The sequence below is a fragment of the Diplotaxodon limnothrissa genome, linkage group LG3 (genome assembly GCF_057381915.1).
Source record: "Diplotaxodon limnothrissa isolate DT_005_m linkage group LG3, D_limnothrissa_male_GT1.1, whole genome shotgun sequence".
Lineage (NCBI taxonomy): Eukaryota > Metazoa > Chordata > Actinopteri > Cichliformes > Cichlidae > Diplotaxodon > Diplotaxodon limnothrissa.
Window position 1 is genome coordinate 29,709,030 of NC_140598.1, and position 11,862 is coordinate 29,720,891.

At 40.3% G+C, this 11,862-nt stretch overlaps 1 protein-coding gene across 1 annotated transcript in view; it reads left to right on the top strand.

Moving 5' to 3' along the window:
- The window catches only part of LOC146635286 (V-set and immunoglobulin domain-containing protein 8-like), a 108,766-nt gene that overhangs the window by 23,600 nt on the left and 73,304 nt on the right, over window positions 1-11,862 (top strand). The gene's annotated exons all lie outside the window — the stretch shown is intronic.

Genomic DNA, 11,862 nt, shown 5'->3' on the forward strand with positions numbered 1-11,862 from the left:
AATCAAGAGAAGAGCCTGGAGACACATTAAACTAATTTAGAGAACAATGTTAGACAATTGGACTTAAGAATAAAAAGCTTGGTGTAGATGTAGATCAGCAGGCAATGCACCACTTATTCTATGTATACTCAGTGTTTGTGTATTTGGTTACATTCAAATTTCAGTATAAAATTCTGAACTGGTTAAAGCAATTGTAATTGTCACTTTAGAAAAAAAAGGTAAGTATACTAAGGTGCATGTTTTACAACATCTTCAAAATTAACCTTTAATGTTTTCTAATATTTTTCTAACTGGGTCAGTATTTAAGGCACTTACCGTTGTTCTGAAGAGATCTCATAAAACACAAGCACTCTTCTAAGCATCAGGATGAAAAAAAAATTGTCCACTAAAAGATAAGAAAGTTTAAATTACACCAGCTGTTTCCCTTTTTTAAATAAATAAATAAAAGATGTCAGTCTACCTGTCCCACTCAGCTGGGACAGGTACAGTCAGCTGTTTTGCTATAGAATACCTGTCCAAACCTGCCAACAGTTTAAGCAACCACTGGGTGTGTCTATAAGGAGTGGCAACCTCTTTCATAGCAATACACGCACATTGATTGTGAACCAGGAAGAGGTTTATTAAACAAAGAACAAAATTCTTCCTCTCTGACTGTGGGTTGTAGATGAAGCTTCTCTTTCGCTTTATTTCTGTGCCTGTATTTTTTATGTATTTATTTATTGTCCATGGACCAGCAGATGGAGCAGAAGAGAGACGATCCGAGTAGGTACTAAAGGAAAAGGACTCAACGCTCTGTTTGTGATCTATTGTACTGCTATGTCAACACATTGTGGCTTTGTGCTTTGTATGTATGGCATATGTGACATTGAGACAAGGGTGTTACATTACCCTTTACATTACCTTTACATTACCTGTCAGATTTTCAATGTGGTTTCATAACATGTGTTTTAAAAACTGACTTAAGATATGCTAATTATTTAAATATTTATATATTATTTAATTATTTCTTTGCACATTTATAAAACTAAAGAAGATCTTATTTCTTGGAAGTTGTGTTTATAATTTGCTCTCCTTCCACTAAATGGGACTGTAACATTTGCCTCTCAATAGTACTTCATAAAGCTCCATGGCGTTTTTGGGTTTTTTCTGTGTTTTAACCCTCTCCAGGCAGACATTGCAGATTTGCAACAGTTAAAAACTAACAACCTGATTACTCCACATACATATTTTTTGAGTTTCTTTTACTCACAAGTACCACTGCAGGACTTGGTTGTGCATTAGCAACAAAAAACTTAATTTGGGCCTGAGAGGGTTAACTTCAAAATATATGGTCGTGAAATTTATCAAGCACCAAAACTACAACTTGTCAAAATGTCCTACAGTTCCTACCGTTCAGTTCTCTGAAGTCTTATTTTCCTAATATCATGGAGCAAGGTTAATTCTAAAATTGAGTGCCCCTGGGTGCTTACTTTTGCTAAAATTCCCTGTTAGTGTTGGCATAAAAGAGCAGATATTAAAATAACAACTGTAATAATTGTTGGAATTCTGTAGTTTGGTTTATTGATACATATTGTCACATCATCATTACGAAACAAAACTGGAAAGACATTAAGACATTATTCTTGTCCAACTGAATTTAATATGTCATTGCGTGTCATAGCTAGTGTTCCTCTTTTCATTCGTTTATTTACTTTCAGAATATTAAACAGGAAAGATAAAAGGAATACGTGTGAATAACTTACACTAAAACAAGGTGATGCGATATATCTGTGAAGGTTCTCAATCATCCAGGTCATCGTAGTCTAAGAAGCTTGGAAAGAAAAGTGTCTGGACTTCTTTAAGTTGCTTGAAGACGTTTCACCTCTCATCCGAGAAGCTTCTTCAGTTCTAGGGTCAAATGGTGGAGAGTCCCAGATTAGCTTTGAGATCCCTTCGCAGACGCCTCAACGCCCACTCACATCCTGGGCCATCTGACCTCAGGAAATAACATGATAGGGTGGGACTAGGTTCCACAATGAGCTCACCCAAAACCTTGGCTGATTGTGACCCACACCCGCTTTCACACCTTGGCTCATGTGATTAATTAGAGGATCATTTAGGGGATCATTGTCCCTCTCGGTGGGTTACTCCCACAGGGCTTATAACTGGGACTCACCACCATTTGACCTTAGAACTGAAGAAGCTTCTCGGATGAGAGGTGAAACATCTTCAAGCAACTTAAAGAAGTCCAGACTTTTCTTTCCAAGCTACTTGGACAAGGTGGATGCGATCAATTCCTAAAGGTTATGTCATATGACACACAAGCACTGATGCACACTGAGAAGCACCGAGAAATCTTTCAATTCATGCTGTGAACATGAACTCAAGACCCCTGACCTCTGAATTGTCATTCACTGCCCTGACAACAACTAGACATAACACAGAAGAGGAAGCACTTTCTGCACTCACTCGAAAGAGCACCATCAGCAGTATTAGTTTGTTTTCTAACAACAAAATCTCAACTCAAGAGGAAAAACTTCAAGGCCAATATCAAAACAAGGCTTACTTGTTTTTACATTGAAAGTAGATTTGTGTGTGTTAGAAGAAGCTTTGTTGGAATTTCTTTGATGTGTTGGTCACAATCCTAAATAACAGTGCTTTGATGTCACTTGTTTCAAGTATGTCTGTTTTACACTATAATTTACGCCGATAAACATAAACAGCTTCTGAGTGTATGTCGGGAAACGGGGAGAATCCCAGAAATGGTGGAGTCTGTTGTTTGTCTTTGAAGATGGGGAAGAGGCAAAATGCTTTCTCTGCAATTAGAACAACACATATTTTTAGCCTATCATTTAGAGCAATGCCTTTATTTCTCTTATGTCCTGCATGAAGAAAGACAGTGAAGGTGGCACTGAGAGCGGTCTCTGAAAATGAACAGTCCAGGTACCTTTTAAATACAGTCAACAGAATAATTCCGCAGTTGTTGTTTGATTTTTTGTTCTTTGATCTCCTCCTTCAAAATCCCATATTACCTTCTATATGTTGAAAATATGCATGACACTTTTGAGAACCATACTTTCCAAGCTATAATACTTTTCAACCAATTAAGTTGACCTTGAACACCTTTGTGAGTAGGGCAGATTTTAATGAACTGCTAACACGACCCTGCTCTGAAACGCTACAGTTTTATCAGAATTCATTGAAAACTTTTGTAGTTATTGTATTTACACACAATGCAAACTCTATCAAAAACATAACCTTCTTGGTGAAGGTAATAAAGCTGAAAGCCACTGAGTGTGAGAACAGGGAGAAATAAAGCAGGTCTAAGTCACTTCTGAGGCTGTTTTGAACCACTTACTGTTGTTCTGAAGAGATCTCTTAAAACGTCCAAGACTCTTCAGAAAAAGAAATGCCCACTGAAAAGGTTTGAATCCATTCCCGGAGTTGTCATCCCTCTTTGCATTAAATATGTCAGTCTGTTTGCGTAAGACTCAGCAGGATGCCGGTATACTATCTGCTGTGCAGGTTCATTGAGTAAGTTTCCCTTTAGTTCGAACCATTCTGATCAGACTTTGTAAATGACTGCTTCCGGAAATGTTGTGTATCCTTCTGATTGGGTGTGGAAGATATGAAAACATCCCTACGATAGTGTCATACTCTCCATACCTGTCTACCACCAGGCATGTCTTTATTTTTATGTTTCTTGCTTTCATTTTGTCCACGTCAGATACTGTCAACCGTTCTGCACCATATCTCTGATGTTTTGTCTAACTGGTTGAGCCAGTTGATGCAGGTTTTATCCGAGCTGGAATTAGTCCAAACAAACAGCTGAATATGTGATTCTACTGGCACGTACAACAAATCTAATCACTTGAACATAACGAGCAAAAGAATAAAACCTGGCTTTCTCAAATTGTAACTTTCTAGCAAGAGACAAGAGATGATTTAATTATCATTATTTCAGAACAAGTATGACTGCAGGACCTAAACATGTTTAAATTGTGACCCTAGAACCATTTGTGTGAACCAGGACGATGTTTTAACAAAGAACAGAGTTCAGAGTTCTTCCTCTTTAACTGAAGGATCAGATATATAACAGGTGACTGCTTTTTGCTTTAACTGTGTTTTTTTTCTTTTATATGTAAACCAACAAACAAAACCATTTTTAACTCAGTTTATTATGTTTATGTCTCCTAAATGTCCTTGTGGTTATGCCAGATAGGTGAGAATTCCAAGGAATTTTCTATATATATATGTATGTGCCCTTATCTTAAACACGTCACTTGCAGCCCAGTGGATGTTAAAAACCCAAGTTCCTGATAGCCTCTGCTGTTGTTTTAAAAAGTGCAAGGCATGGTATTCGATTCAAAATTCAAGAAGATAAAAAGAACAAAAACATAGGCAGCGATTCCTTATAAATAATCACCCAGTAGGAAAAAAATATCTAGGTATATAACATAAGTTAATTAGTAAAACAAAAATTAACAATAGAGTATAACGTGTGATTGTAACAGTAGCAGAGTGCAAACAAAGTGTTGTAGTTTTAAGAGTCCATTTTGGCAGAAGCTGCTTATCAGCTTTTTTGGTGTGTCAGTGGAAAATCCTGAAACGCCTTCCTGAGTGGAGTCATCAGTAATAATACCGGCGCTACCACCTAGACCACTGTTGTCTTCAACAGGACGCATTTATGGGTCAATGATGACTGTTTTCTGCAGTCCTTTCGACATCTGTTTGCCTTGTGTTGCTGTTTACTTCAGCTGTCATACCATACCAAAGCTGTGATGCAAGTGAGAACATGGTCTGCAGTATATCGGTAAAAGCTGAGGATGTGTTGTAACAGTCCGATTCTCCCCAGGGTAAATAAAAGTAGAGGTGTTGTGCTTTGCAGATGTCAGCAGAGGTGTGATTAGACCAGGGGAGGGCCTCTGTGATGTTGGAGCTCTCACCAGAGTTATGAAGCTGAGGGTTTGCTGCCCGTCGTCGCTCAGGTCGCCGCTTCTTTCTGAAATACGCCACAATCTCCTTCATTTTCTGGGTGTTGAGGATAAGATAATTCAGAGCTGCCAGATTTAGCAGTGATCCCAGTATGGCATCTCATTAATATAGATGATCAAACCACAGACTGTTGTGTCATCTGCAAATTTGGTAATGGTGTTTTCTGCATGGAGAGCTTGGTAGTCATGGGTAGAAATCATACAGGGAAAGGATCAATGCATACTCCCAAGGTAGGCCAGTTTAACCTGAAATTCAGTGGACTCATGGTCAGGAAGTTATGAATGGAAGATGCTATATTATGTAAAAATTTCAGTGTTTGTTATCCTTGAAGACTTCAGGTCACAGAGTGTTTGTCTCATCATAAGAGACAAAGGAAAATGTATACATTTCTGTTCTTCTGTTAAAACATTGATAAAAAACGAAAATGTAACTTTAAGACAGTGAAATTAAAACAATGCGCAAACATAAAGTACTAAAGAAAGAAGGTTTAAAGATCTTGTTTTTATGAAATATAAACAAGACAATGTTGAGTGTCAGTGAATGTCTCTTTTCCTGTTTCATTCCTGTCAAGAGTTCACAATTAACTGGAACTAGAGATACTTGTTTCTGACATGTTGAAGTAAAGTTGTAAAAACAACATGATGAATTGTATATTAAGTGTCTATTAGTATTAGTATTTGGTGCCGCCACGTCTGCAGCCTGCCCCCTCCTTGGACACAAGCATTTCACTGCATGTTGTGCTTATATGAGCTCGTCAATAGCTTCAATGCTAACATGTTAAATGTAATGGACACTATTGCTCCCATTAAGGTGAAGGTTATCTCTGGAAGGAAAAAGTCTCCATGGAGAAACTCCACACTGGTGAAAAATGAAAAAAGAGAGTGTAGGAAAGCTGAGCGCAGATGGAGAAAAACAAACCTCCAGGTTCATTATGACATTTATAAAGAGAAACTTCACAATTATAATTTACAACTGAGGAATGCAAGGAGGTCCTACTTCTCTGACATCATCACTAAAAACAGCCATAATGCTCGGGTCTTATTTTCTACAGTTGACAGGCTAACAAACCCTCCTGTGTCAGTGGCAGCTGAACTTCATTCGACCATGGCCTGCAATGACTTTGCCAAATTCTTCACTGAAAAAATCCAAAAAATTAGACAAGCAATTGGTACATCAACAGCAGATCCAGGATATGTACTGTGTCCACCAAAAAACTGTTTAAACACCATGAAACAGTTTCAACCTATTAACAGCAAAGACCTGGAGGACATCTTAGGTCAACTGAACTCCTCCTCCTGCTGTTTAGATGTCCTGCCAACAAGTTTTTTCAAAAAGGTCTCAAAGACTTTAGAGTCAGACCTGTTACAGATCGTCAACTTTTCTTTATTATCAGGTGTGTTTCCAGAATCACTAAAAACTGCTGTAATCAAACCTATACTGAAAAAGGACAATCTTGACAAGACACAAATGAACAACTACAGGCCGATCTCAAATCTCCCGTTTTTAAGTAAGATCATTGAAAAAGCAGTTTCTCAACAGCTCAGTTACTTCTTAAAACAGAATAATTGCTACGATGCCTTCCAGTCAGGTTTTAGACAGAACCACAGCACTGAAACTGCTCTGACCAAAGTGTTTAATGACATATGTCTGAATACAGACAGTGGAAAAATGTCAGTCCTAGTTTTACTGGATCTCAGTGCAGCATTTGATACAGTTGACCACAACATATTACTCAAACGACTGGAGAACTGGACAGGTCTTTCAGGAACTGTACTAAACTGGTTCAAAACATACGTAGAAAACAGGAAATACTTTGTATCAATAGGTAACTTCACATCTGAGCAGACAAGTATCACATGTGGAGTTCCCCAAGGTTCCATCTTGGGACCCCTTCTGTTTAACATCTACATGCTCCCACTGGCACAGATTATAAACAACAACAAAATAAACTATCACAGCTATGCAGATGACACACAAATATATATCACAATGTCACCAGGAGACCGAGGCCCTGTACAGGCTCTTGGTAAATGCATTGAGGAAATCAATGACTGGTTGTGCCACAATTTTCTCCAGCTAAACAAAAACAAAACTGAGGTAAGTCTTTGGCGCCAAAGAAAAACGATTACAGGTCACCAGAGAACTTCAATCTATACATCTAAAAACCACAAACCAGGCGAGAAATTTGGGTGTAGTGATGGATGCAGACCTAAACTTAGAAAAACACATTAAGACAATAACAAAGTCAGCTTACTATCACCTCAAGAATATATCAAGGATAAAAGATCTGATGTCTCAACAGGACCTGGAAAAACTAGTCCATGCATTCATCTTTAGTAGGCTTGATTACTGTAACAGCATCTTTACAGGTCTACCTAAAAAATCAGTCAGACAACTACAGCTCATTCAGAACTCTGCTGCTCGAGTCCTCACTAAGACCAAAAAAGTGGACCACATCAGTCCAGCTCTGAGGTCCTTACACTGGCTGCCTGTCCGTCAGAGGATAGACTTTAAAGTTCTGATGCTGGCCTATAAAGCTCTGAATGGTTTAGGACCAAAATACATCAATGACCTCCTGACCCAGTATGAACCTTCCAGATCCCTCAGGTCATCTGGATCCGGTCTTTTATCAGTTCCCAGAGTCAGAACCAGACACGGAGAAGCTGCATTCAGCTTTTATGCTCCTTATATCTGGAACAAACTCCCAGAAAGCCTCAGATCAGCTGAAACACTCAGTTTATTTAAATCCAGGTTGAAGACTCACCTGTTCTCAGCTGCATTTGAATAAAGCACCAAATCCACACTTTAAGCTTAAATTTCAAAACTTACATTTAACTACTGATTTTATCTACTGTTCTGATTTTATCTGTTTTGATTTTATATACTGTTTTGTTTGTTTGTTTGTTTGTTTGTTAATTAGTTAGTTAATTTGCTTGTTTTAATCAATTTTAAATCATGCTTTTTATTTGTTCTTGTTTCTAATATCTCTGTAAAGCACTTTGAATCACCTTGTTGTTGAATTGTGCTATACAAATAAACTTGCCTTGCCTTGCCTTGCCTTATATGACTGTTTATGTGACGAATAAAATATGAACCTGAAAATTTGAACTTGAAGTAGACTGGATGAATGTTTACTGATGGATGAATATTTACTGATGAGACGGATAACAAAGGTCATAGGTGTGTACTTCTTCCCACTTCTTTTCAAAACTTAAACAAAAGCAATAGGTGAAGCGTTACTGGTCTTAAACACTGTTGTTCTGAAGAGATCTTGCAAAACTGGAACTGATTTTCTGAGTTGCATTCCTGTTTTTCAGTTAAGCCTGTTTGAGCACCACTCAGCATCAGTTTGGTTTCTCGTCAGACAACTCAAGCAGTGACGGTTTGTAGATGAATGCGCCTAATTTGTTAGTCAAACATCATTATGGTGCATATGTCATACTTCCTGTTCCTGTATCTCGGAGCCAGCTGGGATGTGACATAGATGTAAAGTGTTACCTAAGGCTTGCCCAGCTTAGTCGCCTTTATCGAATTCACAGTATGATCACTTTTGACCTACGTACAAGAATTGCCTCTGAATTCATGCTATTTAATATAAGATAAGATACGATAAGTCTTTATTGTCATTGCACAGTTATACATAGTACAATAGTACAATGAAATTGGAAAACTGTCCCACGTCGGCACTGCGTACAACACAACACAGTAACTAATTTCAGTTATGAAAAGAAGAGTGTATTTGTTGCACCTTGTTATTAATATTATTATTGTTACTAGGAAGCAGTCTCGACGTTATAATTTCCATTATAGCTTTAGGAAACAGACTGTTCTATTCTATTAAAGTGCAAGACTTCACAGCTTTAAATGTTCATTTGAGATATGACCTATTGCAAGTTCCTGTTTTATAGTTTAGTGAGATGCTCACTTCTGCTCTTTCAGCATACCTCTTACACCTGTTAAGTTCACGTTGTTTGGTCCTGGAAAGGTTGATAAGGAAGTATGTCTATGTATGGTATAGCTGAAAACAGACACACATGCATCCACAGACACACACTGAATACAGTATAACGATGTTGCTCAGATATGCCTGCTTAAAACTGTCATGTGTAGTTGTAATTGCATATTCATGTACAGGGAGTGCAGAATTATTTGGCAAATGAGTATTTTGTCCACATCATCCTCTTCATGCATGTTGTCTTACTCCAAGTTGTATAGGCTTGAAAGCCTACTACCAATTAAGCATATTAGGTGATGTGCATCTCTGGAGTAAGTGCATATGATGGAGTAAGTGCATATGAGAGCATGAGGGTGGGAATGGATGTTTGTATCTGTGTGTGCCTGTATGTCTGTGTCTATATGTCAGGTTGGGTGTCAGGCGCCACCTCTCTGGGGACATCTCAGGCCCTCCAAGGTTTGGAGGCCTATCTCCCCCTACCACCACTTCCCCTGCCAGTGGCGGACCCCCTCAGACATCGGTGCGTTGGTGGTTCTTTGTGTCCGGGGATGGGCGTCCAGGTACACACCGGCTCACTCCTTGGCGGCCGCTTATCGGGGCCTGGAGCCTGGGGCTCGCTCGGGCCACTTCGGAGGTGGGGTGCCCCCGGCCTCTCGGCCTGGGGCTCGGTCACTCAGGCGCAGCTGGCTGCCGGCGGAGCTCACGGGCGCGTCACTGCAACTCCCCCTGGCTTCTGCTCCGCGGCTGCTGAGTGAGCCCTCATCTGGGACTCTCCTCAGCTCTTTCCGGGACAGTGGCGCAGCTGCCCCTCTGTTGGTCTTCCTTGGTCTCTTGTGTTCTGGGGGCCTCTGGATGTCTGGAGTTTTGATCTCCTCCACACCTGCTTCACGCCCTGGAGGACGGGGCTGTGGCCCCCCCACACCCTCTAGCAGATTATTACATGAAGGAACCTTTTAAAAAAACAAAAAACAAGCGCGTCCATGCTCACAGGTGTACACACGGGTGATCACACCCACAAACTACACCCTTTTTGGCTCCTACCTCAAAGCACACTGTGTTCTGTTGATCTTATGTGCTGCACAATAATGTTTAACATTTAGTATTTACTGTCATATTCCCATATATCATTGTGATGTTGTTTATTCTATTACTCTTGTTCTCTTCTGCTTGCTTTCTTTTTTCTTTCTCAGCAGGTGATCCAGGTGATTGATATATGCATTTTTTTTTCTCTGCCCGTTCTGTTGGTTTTTGTCTTTTGCCCTTCTCCCCCGTCCCTCTTCTCAGCTGTTTCTCTTTCCCTCTTTCTTTCTCCCCTTCTTTCCCCCAGTCAAGTCTGTCCCGTATTCAGTAAGTGAAAATAAAATAAACAATAAAAGGTGAATCAAATGGACCATTACGGCAAGGCTGGGATGGTCAATTTGGTAAAGTAAATCCGTTGGGCATCTTTCTTTGCCTTTAGACAACAATTCTGATGGCAAAAGAGCCCAACGGGACAGGCCAAAAAAGAAAAAAAAAAAAAAAGGTGATGTGCATCTCTGTAATGAGAAGGGGTGTGGTCTAATGACATCAACACCCTATATCAGGTGTGCATAATTATTAGGCAACGTCCTTTCCTTTGGCAAAATGGGTCAAAAGAAGGACTTGACAGGCTCAGAAAAGTCAAAATAAGTGAGATATCTTGCAGAGGGATGCAGCAGTCTCAAAATTGCAAAGCTTCTGAAGTGTGATCATCGAACAATCAAGCGTTTCATTCAAAATAGTCAACAGGGTTGCAAGAAGTGTGTGGAAAAACCAAGGCGCAAAATAACTGCCCATGAACTGAGAAAAGTCAAGCGTGCAGCTGCCAAGATGCCACTTGCCACCAGTTTGGCCATATTTCAGAGCTGCAACATCACTGGAGTGCCCAAAAGCACAAGGTGTGCAATACTCAGAGACATGGCCAAGGTAAGAAAGGCTGAAAGACGACCACCACTGAACAAGACACACAAGCTGAAACGTCAAGACTGGGCCAAGAAATATCTCAAGACTGGTTTTTCTAAGGTTTTATGGACTGATGAAATGAGAGTGAGTCTTGATGGGCCAGATGGATGGGCCCGTGGCTGGATTGGTAAAGGGCAGAGAGCTCCAGTCCGACTCAGACGCCAACAAGGTGGAGTACTGGTTTGGGCTGGTATCATCAAAGATGAGCTTGTGGGGCCTTTTCGGGTTGAGGATGGAGTCAAGCTCAACTCCCAGTCCTACTGCCAGTTTCTGGAAGACACCTTCTTCAAGCAGTGGTACAGGAAGAAGTCTGCATCCTTCAAGAAAAACATGATTTTCATGCAGGACAATGCTCCATCACACGCGTCCAAGCACTCCACAGCGTGGCTGGCAAGAAAGGGTATAAAAGAAGAAAAACTAATGACACGGCCTCCTTGTTCACCTGATCTGAACCCCATTGAGAACCTGTGGTCCATCATCAAATGTGAGATTTACAAGGAGGGAAAACAGTACACCTCTGAAGAAAGGAAGGTGAACTTGGCCTTGACTGACGTCCCACGCGGCCCACGAGACAAAGAGCTCTGACTTGTGTCTTGTTTTTGCCGCGCAGTTGGTGGTCTTGTGTTCCAGTGGGGTTTTGTACTTTAACCCTTTAAAACAGATCGGAGCGGAGAAACCGGAGAAGTTGTACTTACATCTTATGCCATCAGCTTGTCCTAGGTCACGGTTTCCTTCCACATATAGCTTTGCAAAAACTGCATAAAAAGCGCTTGCAGCAACACAAACATAATATTCCAGAAACATGCTTTGCCGATCCGATCAGCTGTTTGTAACATTTCCTATGTTGGAATAGACGCCAGCGCGAACTATCGCATGTCCGCCATTACCTGCCCAAAACCGGAAGTGACGTCATTTTCGCGGAAATGTAGTTTTTTTTTTTACCATCAGGGCCT